Consider the following 14,702-nt stretch of genomic DNA (forward strand, 5'->3'; position numbering starts at 1 on the left):
GGGGAGAGGAGGACAAAAAGGACTTTTGGGGGAGATCCCCATGGCTCCAAGCTGCAAAATCATAGCTTTGTTGAAGTCACTAAATCTGTGCTAGAGGTCTGACCCCTGTATTTTAAGGTAGAGGGAACCCTGTTGCTAATTTGGGGCAATTTTAATCCTGTTTTAGGCAAGCGACCTCATTTTGTATAATAGCAGCGTATTCAGACAGGGCCTCCAGGCAGGCTGTGCCTGGATATGAGCAGGTCTGGCATGGTTTTCTGGTCTCAGTGTCCCAAACTGCTTAGCAGTGCCGGTGTCCCAGGACTCAAGGCTGGCAAGGAACAGGCGCAGCCCTTCAGGGTCAGGCACTGCATGTAGAAAGCTGAGGCTCCTAAGATGGTACCTTTTCTCCTTACAGAAGAACCCCAGAAACGGAGCCAGCCCACACAGTCACTGCAGTGATCACAGGGAGGGAGAGGAGAGCCAGCTGGCTTCTGTGCCTTGGGATCTCGTTGGCCTGGGAGAGGGACACTTTCAAAAGCTTACGTGCCTGGCTAGGTTGGGGCTGCCTCGGTTTGCCGACGTTTCCAGCTGTCTCTGGAGAAAGTGTTAGCCGAAACTTGGCAAAACACAAGTTGTGCGCAGTTGGCCAACAGTGGAATGCGCGGCTGGGATCTTCTGGGGTGAGTGGTGGGAGCTGCTATCAACCAGAGGGGATGTCTTCTGCTGGGTGTTGTAGGCAGCATTTACCCTCTTTATATAGCTCTAACCACTAGATGGAGGCACAGATTGAGACTCGGGGAGTGCAAGTTCCACCATGGAAATAACTATAATCCCCCATTTTCAGCAACTTTTCCTCCTGGGGTCTCTCAGTTTACTTACAGGGTCTACAAAGCTCAGCAGACCTGCAGGGTCCCACCAGTGGGAGAGATTTGTGCCGCAAGAAAGCAAACAGCAAATGCCAGAATGGCAATGCTGGTACGGGATATTGCTCTGGGAACCGCTGCTCCAGCATGGCACTTGCAGTTAGTCTGAAAGGACATTTCCGAGGATGGCAGTAACATGGTCCCTACCCCTGTTCTTGCTTTCTCACCTGCCTCTGCAAAGGCAGCCTCTCTGCGTGCTTCTCCCAGCTGCTTCGGCACACTTCAGCAGGGCAGCAGTAGTAGCATCTCTGTCATTTATGCCATGCCTAGAGTTGCTCTAAGTCCAGGCTAGAGCAGCCCAAAGGGCTTTTACAGGGACATCCATACAGCAGAGCACAGGCTTGTTGAGCTCCCTTCCCCTCCTCCCATCTGTGAAGAGCATGGTCTGAGCTTTGTGCACAGTATTTGCTGCACCAGCAGGTCCAGCTGCTTCCTTTGAACAACGTACCCTCCCACTGCCTGCGCCACCCACGTTATCCCCCCTCCAGTGTGACCAGCTTGGGGCCCCTCCAGCTCTCCAGAGCAGAGCTCAGAGCCCAAGGTGAGCTGCAGGCCAACCTGGTCGTGTCCTGCCCTCCACAAATTACATCAGTTTGATGCGTATCATGAACCTACAGCAGCACGTATCGGTAGGGGAGCCACAAAAATGATGGAAAGGTTTTGAGAATTGGGCCTGTGAGAAACAGGCAGGCTCAGGCTGGAGAAAAGATGACTGTATGGAGGCAGGAGTGCTGTTTGCAACTGGAAAAGAGGCTGTTATGGGGCAAGTGGGGAGAAATTATCCTCATTAGTCACTGACAACAACGTAAGAACTAACGGGCTGGGGCTGCAGCAGGGAAAGTGCCGTTTAAGTGCTAGAAGAAACATTATAACTCTAAGCAAAACTGATGCACTTCAAGTGGGTAAAGAGAGCCAGTGGCATCCCCGCTGCTGGAGACACTCAGCGCTGGGCAGACCGCTGTCCTCTCAGACAGAAGAAAACACCAAGCAAAGCTCCTCTCTCAGACGCAGAAGACGTTAATGGAGAAGCGTCTTCCCTCCCTGCCCACACTGCCCGTCGCTGCTGGTACCAGCACACATCCTGACCTGCTGCCCAGCAGCACGCCATGCCGAGTGGGGACCACGGCTGGTCCAGCCTGCCGGCTCCAAGGTAAAGGGTCTCCCCTTCGGACTTTGCAGCCGGCTGCCTCTTGCCACATTTCATCCGAGCTGCTTTGCTGCTTGTGGCACGGTCCCTGCTATTTTCACTACAGGTCAAACCTCATTTAAAAGAAACTCCTGCTGCCGAAGTGCTGGCACGAGGCGCTAGAAGCAGCGAGCACCATGGGTGGTCAGCATCACCCCCTTCCTGGTCAAGAGCACTTTACCTCCAGTGTGCACAGGCCTTCTGGCAACACTGGACTAACTGGGACTGAGATCTGGGCGTTCAGCATGTCCACCCCAACCGAGCTGCATTTGCAGCATCATCCACAGGATATTTTGGAGGAGTCTGGGGCCAGCAGCTGAAAAAGCTGTAATGCAAATGCCAGCCAGCCAGCCGGCAGCTCCTGTGTTCCAACTGAACAAAGCTGACAAACTTCATTTTTAGCTCTCATCTCAAGACTGCACGCTGCAAAGCACAGGGAAATTAGTGTCATTAGCGAGGAAACACAACGGGAGGACTCAGGCCAGCTGGGATAGAAACTCTTGGCTCTGAGGTTCAGCTCTCTGGCGGTGTCTGGTAACAGACCCTCATTCAACCTGTGTCCTAAAGGAACATTTTATGCTTACCTCCAAATCAAAGCTACACCTATACTCGTAATGAAGCAGCGAAGTCCTGCAGAGCATCTGTGTTTCCCTTGGAATAAAGAATTACGCCAGTATAAAGTATTTCTGTAAGGTAATGTGCTACTTGCATAGTTATTAATTCATTACTGGTCATGGCCAAACTCACTCCTCTACTAAGTCATCTATTAAATGAGCCAAATGAAATTTATTAACACAGCATTGATCATTTAAGTCTTTTAGCATAAAGCATAATGGAATAGAAGCAGAAGTAATAATTTCTTGCCTGGCTTCTGGTTCATGTCTTGTGCTCAGAGCCCCGTGGTACGCCTTCAGTTGTTCCTGGAGCTTCTTCCCAAACAGGCATCTCGGAGCAGCTGGGGGGGATTTTCTGGATTTTTGTTTAAAGTCAAAGTGAGTTTCCCTTTGGACTTGGCCTGAAATTACTCTGAAAACTGAACTGGAAGAATAGAAGCAAGCCTTTAAATAGCTCTGAGGACTGGCTAGCCAGGAGGAAGACATTCTTATTTAGACAATAACACGGGTGTTGCCATATTTGCACTCAAAGAGACCGGTTGCCCATCTCGGGCAGCTCTCAAGCTCTGTTCTTGTAGGACGTCTTTTTTCTGCGCTTATTAAAAGCAGAGCAGTAGAGGCTCTGGGGAGCAGCTGGGGCAGGGTCTGGCCGTGCAGCAGAAAGGCAAGTCCCTCCGCTGGGCTGGACTCCAGAGCTGCCCAAGCCGGCACAAGGCAGCTCCTCGCCTCCACTAGAGGTTGCCCCAGTGTCACTTTTTCGGAAGGAAACCGCGCATCCCCAGAGGAAATTGTCTAATCACCGTTTTGTACAATTAGACTCAGTCTTTATGAAGCGCTGATCATTTATGTTCACAAAGATAAGTTTGTTTCTACTGGAGATAATATAGCCTCCAGGCAGACGGGGGTTTTCGTGGGGTTTCTCATTCTGAATTTGTTTGGTGGGGAAGTGCTGCTCTGTCTCCCTCCCTCTGCCCCCCAAATTAAGAAGAAATCATAAAAATATCTTTGAGGTGAGACAGGTCCGGGGCAGTATCACTAGAGACCAAAGGCTCTCACCTCTGAGAGCCCCGCAGGCTCAGAAATGGCAGCTAATGATGTCTGTGAGGATCTCAGTAGCATCTAAACCTTATGCATGTTTCTACATAAAAAGACAGACAGGTCCCTAAGCGTTAGGCCATGTCAAAGATGCTCAAAGCTCTCAGCTCCTAATGAAGTTAAATAAGAGTTAAGCTTCATGGGTCTAAATTACGTTAAATGGGACTTAGGAGATTAAGCCGCGGAGACACGGGGGAGCACAGCCCTTCCCTTGTTCCCATCTTTAATTCAGCGTGGGGATAGACGACAGAGACGGGAGTTTGCACAGCGGGGGCTCCGCCGTGTCTCCGGGAAATAAATGTTCACCAGCGGCATCAGTCATTCGGTGACTCACCCCGGCTGTGAGACGAAAGGAGCAGCAGCATCGCCTGGCCAGGTGGGGAGAGCGGCAGCGACGTGGTGTAATAGAGCTGTCGCGGCCAGAAGTCTCCGTCAGGTACCTGCAGTGAAATGTCATATTAAATCTAAGTTGGCGGGGGGAGAGGGGAGGGACAAAACACTGAGCACCTCAAGAATAAAAACATCAATTAATCCTCTGTTTTCACTCCTGCGTCAGCACAATGCCCAGGGGAGCCTCCTCCGCCCCTCACCGGCAATCAGCCTATATCAAAGCATCATTAACCATTGTCAAGTCAAAGACATCTCGATTATAAATGAGTCCTAGCCCAGACTTAGAGGTGTTTTGCCATTCACACTGTGTCGTCGTGACATGAAACGAAGCAACGCATGGATTTCTATCCCAGAGGCTCTGAGCAACATTTGGGGTTTACCCCTTAATCCCAACTCCTTTGCTGCTACCTGCAATCAAATATTTATTTACTGATATTCAACAGATCATAAAATGCTAGGAGAATGAGTCTGGGAACACGCTTATAAAGTCATCTGGTCCACCTCTCTATCCACAGCAGCATCAGTGCTACTCCTGTTGTCCCTGGCAAATATTTTTCCTGACTGTTCTTACAGACCTTCAGTGAGGGAGGCAGTACATTCTCCATAGGAATCTTCACTCTCCTTACTGTTATCACTGTGACATGGTGTTGCTATCTGAATCTCTGTCCATGCAATTCAAATGAGCTCCCTCTTGTCCAGCCGATGAAGGATTTTGCTTTTTCTGGACGAGAAGGGTTGTCACAGTTCACCATTGGCGTACACAGGTTTACATTTCACTTCAGCGGAGCTCATGAAAGTCTGCAGTCTGAAATGAGCATTGATTTTTCATAGTATGTCTGGGTTTGCTTTTTGTTACGTCTTGCAAAAGTTGAATTAGGAATTGAAATATTTCTCATAAGTACATTTATAAATCCAAACCTTTTAGCAGTTTGCTGTTGTTATTGCTACTGGACTTACTGATGACTTTGGTTTTTAAAAATAAGATATTTAAGCAGAAATTTGCTTTTTCCATGGACATTTTAATCATGACACAGGTTTTCTATTACTTCAATCAAAACTTTTAGATTAAAACATTTAACTAACTAATCAAAAAGGTCTACAAGAGTGGATATGTGTGGAGTATCACAAGTTTTCACTAAAATTTTCAAAGGTTGGGGAGGGTGGGGAAGGAGGCCTCCACATGCACCCACCAGGATAAATAACCTGATTTCACAAGTTCCAGCTGTGTGGGGGCTCTCTTCGGATGCCTCCTGTGAGTAAGCGCTCAAGAAGATAAATGGAGGTTTCCCAGCCAGCAGCTTTCCTGACCTCAGAGGAGCCGTGCACATGAATAAGCTCCTTGCTGAACCGGGCTTTCCATTACTTTTGAGTGGCACTTTTAAATATAGGGCTGTAAACATAAAATCCCCTCACCCCTCTCCCCCACACTCAGTACAGCCCCTTCAGGAGGTGAGGGCAGAGGTTTAGCAGCCTCCTCGCCATCCTCGGTTGAACGGCTGGGACAGAGGGATGGTTTATGCACAAGATATTATGGTGTTTTACGGCGGCAGTATGCGCAATGAGATATTGCCCAGGTGAAAACTGGCATAAGAGAAGCCAAGATGCTGAGCCATCCCACAGATGAAGCCCAGCCAGCTTCTTGTGTCCCACACCACCAGTCTGAGCCCCCCCACCCCCAGATTAAAAGCCAAGGACCAAAGCTCACACCCTCATCTTCCACCTGTGGCTTTCTGCTGTTATTGCCACATCCTCTTCCTTCGTAACCGTGCTTGTGACAGGAGAATTGCAGCCAAACTTTTTCTTGAAAATATTACCAAAAACACAAAAATAAGCAGAAAATCAGTTATACCAAGTGGCTGGACCTGGAAGCTTGTTTGCTATTTATTTTGGGTGAATTAAAAGCACATTGACATTGTTTCTTTGCAGTGATGAAGTGACAGAAATGGTCCAACATATGAAAAACATTTGTTTTCCCATCCGGCTATTGAAAACAGCTCCTATACTTCTATTCCAAGGTCAGGAATGTACCAATGTGTGCAGAGAAGCTTGTGTTCATCCTCAACAAAAAAAAAAAGAGTGGGTGTGAACAATTTCAGAAGCATCCTGAGTCTTACACAGGCAAATTTCCCCAAAGAACGGCTCTCTGAGCCACGGTACACCAGGCGTCTTCTGACAGTAAACCAAAATGCGTGTGATCGGGTGCCTTCCTAGATGCATTTGTATAACTTACATTTCAAAACCGGGTGTTGTGCAAGACAGGCAGAGCTGGGGTAGTGTAGGAGGGATGGCAGTTTGTACTCAGATGATCACAGCTGGGATCATTTGGGGCTGTAATTACCAAGGCTGGATAAAAGGCTGTGAAGCAGCTGGCCTCTCTTCTCCTGATCTCCAAGCTATGTCCAGGTGGGTGGCTTGTGCTCAGTCCCTCCATGCCCAGGCTCTGCTCAGAGCAGGAAGGTGGTGGTTTTGGTTGGGAACTGGGGTTACTGGAGCAGGAGCTCTGAGAGCTGTTGGTGGCTTCGAGCCAAGAGTCTGGGGGAATGGGTAGAGAAGGTCCATTAACATCTCCATGGGTCAGGGCAGACTTTGGGGGACTTAATGTCTCTTCACAGCTGATGCTGACCCTGAACAAGGTTTAATATGTCTCAACAGAGTTCACTACAGAATTGGAGGGGGTTATTCCCCTTTCTGCAAGGTGGGAGGAAAGCCTGTCCCCTCCCTAGCTGCTGGAACTGTGAATCCAACAGGTTTCATCAGAGGAGGCCCAGGGAGGACTAACCATCTCTCACTAATGCCACCCATGAGTTGAGCTCATGATAGTTTACAGTCATGCAAGCTTGGACATTTTCAGATGTGAGTTATTCCCTTTTGTTGGAAGATCTCGGAGGGCAGCTCACCAGGGGAGCTCCGCAATTCAGCCTTGTGGAGAAACCTCGCAGGAGACCCGGGCGGCACGTAGGGCTTTGGAATTCAGGTAAATAATCTCTAGGCCTGAGATGCTGCAGCGTGTAGGGAAGAACCAAACTGTCGGACACTCTGAACTAGAGCACTGGACAGGCAGAAAAATGTCCTTCCTTCTGACTTCAAGTGTCTGTCTTCACATTAAATTCACCAGTTAAACTGTCGCAGTTTGCTTTTCTCTGCAATTAGATGCTACGATTAGAACAGTTTCCATCACATAGCTGGATAAGTGCATGTATCCTTTTTTTCCCCCTTTATGAATGTCTTCTGCCTGATCCTTTCTTTCCATTTCAAAAATGGATTAAAAGACTCATTTTAAGAAGCTGGAACATGTTTCCTAGGCTAATGCAGCCCCAGCCAAGTTGTGCTTTCATCAAGGCAGTTCAGTCTTCACCGCACCATCTCTTAGGCTTATTAAATCAGCCTTGTCTCCTGAGGGATATTTTAAATGGGAGTAAAATACCATATTAAGCAATCCAGGAACTCATTTGATTTAATTTCATTTGTATTTAGTTTCTTTCTTTGTCTCCTCTTCAAGAAAGAAGAAAGATTTGGGGGTATTCTAAGGATGCTCCTTTTTTTAACCTTTGGTGAATATAATGATTTAGTGAAGCCTTAATAACCTGCCTCTCCTCACACTCGCAAAAATCTATCCTCCTTTCTTGCTACCTTTTTTCTTTTCTTCTGCTCTTACCACATAGATACGATAGCACAGACCAGTGACAATGTCTCTTGTTACTAAATTTTCGTGAACTTTTGCAAAGTGTATAGCGAAGAACATTTGCTGGAATGCTGTAAAATATTAGGGTAAATATTAAAAGTTAATTATTCTTGTGAAATAAATGAGCAAAAGACACAATTTGATACATTCCTCAGTTTTTTGCTAAGGGAATTATGGATGTGTACATAACATTTATTTGCTGAACTGTTGGATTTAGGGTTTGTTTTTTTTTTTTCAAAAAGCTTCTTGATCATTAGTGTGAATTGCTCAGATTGTACAGTAAATGCATTTTTTTAAATCAAAAGGAATGAAGTGTATATTTAAAAAAGAAAAAAGAAGCTTTTAAACATGATTGCCTAAGGAAAAGTAGACTGTGCCATCATGCTCTGCATGTGTGAGCCTGTGCCCTGGCCTGCTTGTGCCAGGGCAGCGTGCGCACATCCTCCGTAACAGCTTTTCAAACCTCTTGGTCAGTTCTGAGAGAGTAAGTTTGCTAGAGATAATGTTTATGATGTAGTGTGAGCCTATATTAGACCTCAGAGAATCTACTGGAGAGATGGCTCTACAGGAAATATATTTAGCTCTGCTCTTTCCAGAGTGACTCGCAGACACTGGTCTGTCACTGACCCAGCCAGTTCTTCTGGAAATGATGCTGCAGAGGCCATAGTGGGTTCAGGTGGCGCAGTCAGACCTGGCTCTGCCTCTTTGACGCCCTCCTCGCACCTCTGGGTGAGGGTCTCCACTGCTGCGTACTTCTGCCAGCCACTTCCACCAGGTGCAGTAGGCCCTTTCTGCAGGGAAAACACCGTGGGAGTGACTGGTACCCTCTTGATGTGGCTGGAAGTCACAAGTTGGGGACAGTCCTGTGGCTTTTTGCTGGGTCAGCATAGCCGGGAACAGTAGGAGGTGGGGTCACCGGACATCCTCTGTTGGGGTATTTGGCTGCCGTTTCTCTGGAGCCCCTGAACTGCCATTCAGTAGCTCAAGTGCCTCATCTGAATTCAGAGGGGCTGGTGGTGCTTATCTACGTTCATGCAAATCAGCCCAAACACTGGTTTCTGGCTGCTTTCCAGTTCAGATTAAGTCTCTCACACTTATACCAGCCTGTTGGTGGACTTTAATATCTGTTAAATGCACACATAGCTTTGACAGCGCAAGGGCCGTCTGAACTTTGGCTTGGGGAGCAAGATCCAAAACAAGAATGAGCTCCGCTGCCCTGCTGTGCCCTGGGCAAGACCTGTCTCCTCTGAAGGATGAGAGGTGTTTGTTTCTGGGGGCAGCTGGCCCTGGATGACCAGCTCATCTTCACTCCTGACAGTTCTGCTCCCCTCCCTGACTTGTCTTGCAGCGAGACACCATGGGTGCACCTCACTCTGTGGGGCTCCCTGCCCTCCCAAGGCTTGGGGTGTCTGCAGGGTGATGGTGCATGTTTCAGCCATTCCGAAGAGCAGTACAGACGTACGGCATTGGCTTAAGAAGCAGGAAAAAAGATAGGCTCCTCCAGAATAATGCAGCAAATCGCCTACTGCTCTGTGCCTCAGTTTTCCCAGGTTTTGCCTATTTAAGCTCTTTGTTTAGTCTCTCTCCTTACATATTTGTACAGTGCCAAGTACAGAAGGTGCCTGATTTTGCTTCAAGTTCTGAAGTGTTTCCATAATGCAGACAGTAACTCTTCTGTGCCAGTGTTTTAATTGCCAGGATCCCTGAGGTTTCTCTGCATACCCCTAGCAGCAGCCAGCACACGGGGCTGACCTCTCCTAGCTTGCTTGTTCTGCCTGGCAGCCTCTCTTCAATTATTTTCTCCCCATGTTGCTGTTTACATTTTGTACTCGCATCCTCTGCAGCATTTCCAGTCACCTTCCAGCAGCCTGAATGCCTCCTAATCTGAAGTATATTTCAGCCTTATCTCTATCAAAGCAGAAGGGTAGGGGAGTCATCCTCATTCCCGGCTGCTCTTCAGTGGCCTGATCCATAAGGAGGCTGAAGCCATCAGCTGCTCATCTCAGCTTTCACCGGAGTTTGAGTAAGTTGCAGACGATCCTTCTGTCAAGAGCACTGAGGACAAAATGAAACTTTTTTTTTTTTTTCAGGGCTGCATGTTAATCTCTTCTCAACGTGCTTGGAAATGATCGTGTGTCATGTTTCATTTCGGGCTGTCATTGAGTTTACTCAGTCCCCTTGCAAAGAGTCCTCCTGCGGCAATTCGAGAGCCGTTGTGGGTGGTGGTGGGAGGAGGATCCAGAGGGGCCGGGTCAAGAGCCCTGGGCTGGCAGCGCTTTGCTGAAGCAGTGGGGCTGGTCTCTGTTTACACCAGTGTCAGCTGGGATTGGGATTCGCTCTGGTACCACAGGGAGAAATTATTTTGGAACTACATAGGACGGAGCAGCAGAGCGGTTGCTGTGGCTGTTGAGCAAGCCGATTGCGTTGGCCGAGGGATGAAGCGGGACCTAAGAAGTCAAGAAAATTGGATGGGCTTCTTGGGGCTTGCTGGCTAGCCTGGGTACATTGGGGAGCTCCCCAGCCTGCCTCTCACCCCAGCACGTCCCAGCACGCCCAACTGCTGCATCTTGCAGCTCTCTGAGCTGTCTCTTAAAATTTTGTGCTGCCAGGGCTGCACACCCTCTGTTCAGCGAGTCATGAGAAAAACATGCAACAAAGCAATAACTAAGAGAAAACCATGCTAGGCACTGAGCACAGGGTGTCCAGGGCACTGTGCGCTGCTTTCCCTTTTCTCTCTCTGTAAAGGATTATCTCAACTGCCTCTCATCTTTTCTCACTGTGGTTCGCTGTGATCTTCTCTTATTTTCTCTACTTGTAAGTGGGGATTAGGGCCACTTACTCCTCTCTTCCCCTTCCCTCTGTACAGATTCATCCATTTTCTCCCTGGCCAAATGGATCGTGAGCAATAAATCCCTGGGGGTCTCCGTGTTCTTATCGCAGACCCAGCCGGTATGGGGTGTGCTGGTGAAGGGCCGCGCCTGGCCCCAGTGGGTTACAGAAAAGCTATTTCTGTCAAAGAGCAAAGCAAGGCTTTGTGTCCTTATTCTCCATCCTCAGGTTTTCCAGTTTTTACCCAAAATCCACAGGGTTCTGTTTATTGTCACCTGGAACATTTGCTGAAATTTTTATATTGATCAGACTCAGAGTTGCAGAAAGCCATTGCAAACAAAACCCCGCTGTCACGCTGACAGTGAGGACTCACTTCTCTCAGGCAGCAATAAAAAAAGAGGTGACAGAGAGCTGAGTGCACGGAACATGCACCCATATATACACACCTAAGTGTGTAATTACTAGTAGCATTGAAATGATAGGTATAAAGACCTAGTTAGCAATGGAGTAGGATCATTAGCATAAAAACTACAAGCACGAAAATGCACTGAAATGACAAATACAAGGAAGCCATATGAGATTTGCATTAAATTAGTGACTGTGTGTGAGATCCTATTTAAATGGCAGGTGACTAGAAAATTTCTTTCCCTTTTAGTGTGAGAGGCTGAAATGTTCATTTTCATGGTAAACAGTAACTACACATTGATTTCTAGCTTTAAAGCATCTCTGCAAATAGCACTCACAGTAAGTGGGGTTGAAGTCACCAAAATCAGAGGACTGGCTTGCCCTGCATGTCTCTGAATCTAAGCAGCACAGCTTGAGTTTCTTTCCATACGCTTGTTAAAAAAAATGCGGTGACAAGAAGAAAACCAGCCACCCTGTGTCTGGGGGTGGTAAATCAATTCACATACAATTATTTGAGAAAGTGATCTGATGAATTATTTCAAACCAGAAACGTGTGAGGAGGAGCATCAGGAGCTTGCAGTGAGCTGAAGGTGCCCCCTGAGTGCTCCTTGTCACTTGGCAGCACCCCGTATTTCCACAGGGCAGAGGAATGGGGTCATATTTAACAATTGGCGGATCAAGATTTCTCCTGCAGCTTGCAGGTGCCATTTTTGATGGGCAACCGAGTAAGATCCTAGGCTTGGATTAGTGTTGTTAAGGGTCCCCAGTGCCCATCTGTACCCTGACCGCAGGAGGAAGCCCCCAGCCTGCTGGGGCTCTCAGTGCTCCCAAAACTCAGCACAGAGCCTGGGGAACCCCCAGGTCTGGACCAAATAGGGATTCCCAGGACCTCCAAGCTGTCACCTTTGCAGATGTTTTTAAGAAAACGTGATAACTCTTGTTGTTCCTGCACGCCAGGGAGCCTGAAGACCTTCACTGTTTTGTGAAGGTGTCAACCACACCAAAAAGAGCAGGTTTCTGATAGGAAAAAGCCTTATTATGAAAGTGCAACTGAAAAAAAATCCTTTTTCTCCCCGCACCAGGGCTATGCCTGGGGTCCCAGTGCAGGACAGGAGATGCTGGCGAGGCTGTGGGATGGTTTGTGGGGGAAGGAGGGAGTTTCTCCATGGTGCCTAGCCCTGTCCCTTGGTAACAATAAGGCTGCTGTTCCTTTTCTGGTGTGCTGCAGTCACGCCGTCACTTCTCACGGACGCACTAAGGATGCATCTGTGCCCTACAGCACGCGGAGGTGCCAAAACTTCAGCAGTTATTTCAGGTGGTGCAGTGCAGAGCTGTCGTGGTCGTGCCAGCTCCCACCCAGAGGCTGCAGGGCTGCAGCAGCACAATGCTGTGCCTCTGCTAATAAATCCTACCTAGAGACCACTGTCGTAACTGCCCAAGGGGTGGAGGCTGTTAGACCAGATGCATCACCGCTGAGCACGGCCATCCTCTGTAATACAGAGAAGCCCCAACCTGAGAACACTCGAAAACTGCCTGGTAGTCCATCAGTTACAACTTAATTTGCACACAGTTAATGGCACAGACATAAGTTCGGTGTAAAGGCAGGTAAATCGGTATAACCACCCAAATCCCAGCCAGGTTTATCGCTGGCGGAGCGGCACGCACACAACACGGCCTGCAACCATCAAGCTGTGCTGCTATAATTAACTATCACAACTTCCTGACGTGGTGAGGCTTTAAGTAAGAACTTTTGAAAAGGTTATCCTTTGACTGAATGAAGTCTTACCCTAACACATCTCGAAACAGTGCTATTTTTGGAATGAAAAAATGTCACTTCTTTCCCAAAACAGGCCCATCTGAAACTGGTCACTAGGCAGTGACACGTTACAAGAGAGACTCTCCTCCCTGGGTTTAGCTGCTGGTAGCTGTTTGATAAGTTGCTCAGGTTCACTTCGACCATGTAATTTGCAGAGAATTGTTTGAATGGCTTAATGCGTTGAGAATCAAAAGGAGAAATTCTACTCTTGGTAATTAAGATGGAATGGGTAATTATTTTTCTCTGCAAGTTCACTTTCTGAAGAAGGAAGGAGAAAACTGAGCTTTCAAATGCCTTTATTCTTTTCGCCACGGAAGTAATCCTCATTTGCACCCACGAATGTTTACACATACTTATTTGTGTCTTCCCTGGCAGGCGCAGAGTCCCTTTGAAAACTGAGCCCACCTAATGAGAAAAGGAAAACATGAGCTGGTGCCGAGCAGAAAACATGTGGCTGCTCTGCTGTATCTTTCTTCTACAGGTTCCTCCCAGTACTTGACAAATTTTAAGATCAACAACAAGAAACGCTAAGGGGCAGGGAACCGTTGTAAACCATTTTTAAATGCGAGACTTAAAATTTGCCCCAAAAGGCAAAAATTACAGAAGTCACTTGGCTGGTGATCAGAGGGTACAAATTTGAAGCCTTAAACACACAGCCTGCGCAAAGCAACTCCTCCAGCTAGTTATTCTCAACATGTCAGCGACACGTTTGACCGCGCTGGTGTCTCTATTTATTTGCTCGTGCTCTGTAACCTCCGCCTGCCAAACCCTGCGTCTGTTTGGGCTGCTGTCAATCGCATGTCAATTTTTATTTGACTTGGCTCAAATCAAAGCTGGTGTTTTGACAAAAGCTGAGGGGAAGAGTCAGAGCACAGAAGGCAAGAGAGAAAGGCTGAGATGTAAGAGGAGAGGGGGGAGAAATGGGGTAGGTATTATCCATGAAAATGGTGCAATATTATGCAGGAGATGGGGAGAATTGCAGCGAGACGGGCGCTGTGAGTAGTTCTGGGGGGTGACCTGCTCATGCTGTTTTAGGAGGTGCAGAAGAGGTGGTGAGCTGGGCTTCAGACTACAGCAAGGCAAGGAGGTCTAAGCAGGAGGGCAAGGAAGAGTAATGTAAAAAAGCCAAGGAGAATCCCCCCTTGCGTTGCCCTTGGCAAGGCACTGCTTTGCAGGTTGAATTCAGGGGACGTGAGGATGGTTGTGCCCCCCCGGCCAGAGCTGCTGTGCACCGCTCACCTCTGGCTGGTGCATCGGGGACCCCACAAACACAGCCCAGTGGGGGGCACAGGCTAAACCGGGAGGTGTTTGGGTGCTGGGGAATGAGCCGATGCACTGATGTGCCACAGCACGATAAGCCCATCGCGGTGGGGGGAGTTGCTGGAGGTATCTCCATTTATTTGGGTGACGCCAGAGCCCCACGCGCGTGCTGGCGGTGAGCGGCTTCCGCAACAGCTTGTATGAGCTAAAAAACCCACGTACAGCCCTTGTATTGCCTTTGGACTCAGGCGACTGTTCTCCTAACAGGGATTGTCAAACCTGTGCAGGAATTATTCTGCCCGCTCTTGAGAGACTTCACAATTTCTTATTCATATTTTTAATTCTGGGATGGGATTTTTTCCCCATATTTTCTGTAAAATTCTGAGGAAATGCAGTAGCTTTGGGGATTGCTCAAACTTTTTGGGTTTAATGACTGAAATGTCTCCTTCCTGTTCTACTTTTTCAAACTGAATAACATTATAATACCAATGGAGGGGGGGGAAAAAAAGCTGAAATGAAA

This window comes from Phalacrocorax aristotelis, chromosome 20, assembly GCF_949628215.1.
Source record: "Phalacrocorax aristotelis chromosome 20, bGulAri2.1, whole genome shotgun sequence".
Lineage (NCBI taxonomy): Eukaryota > Metazoa > Chordata > Aves > Suliformes > Phalacrocoracidae > Phalacrocorax > Phalacrocorax aristotelis.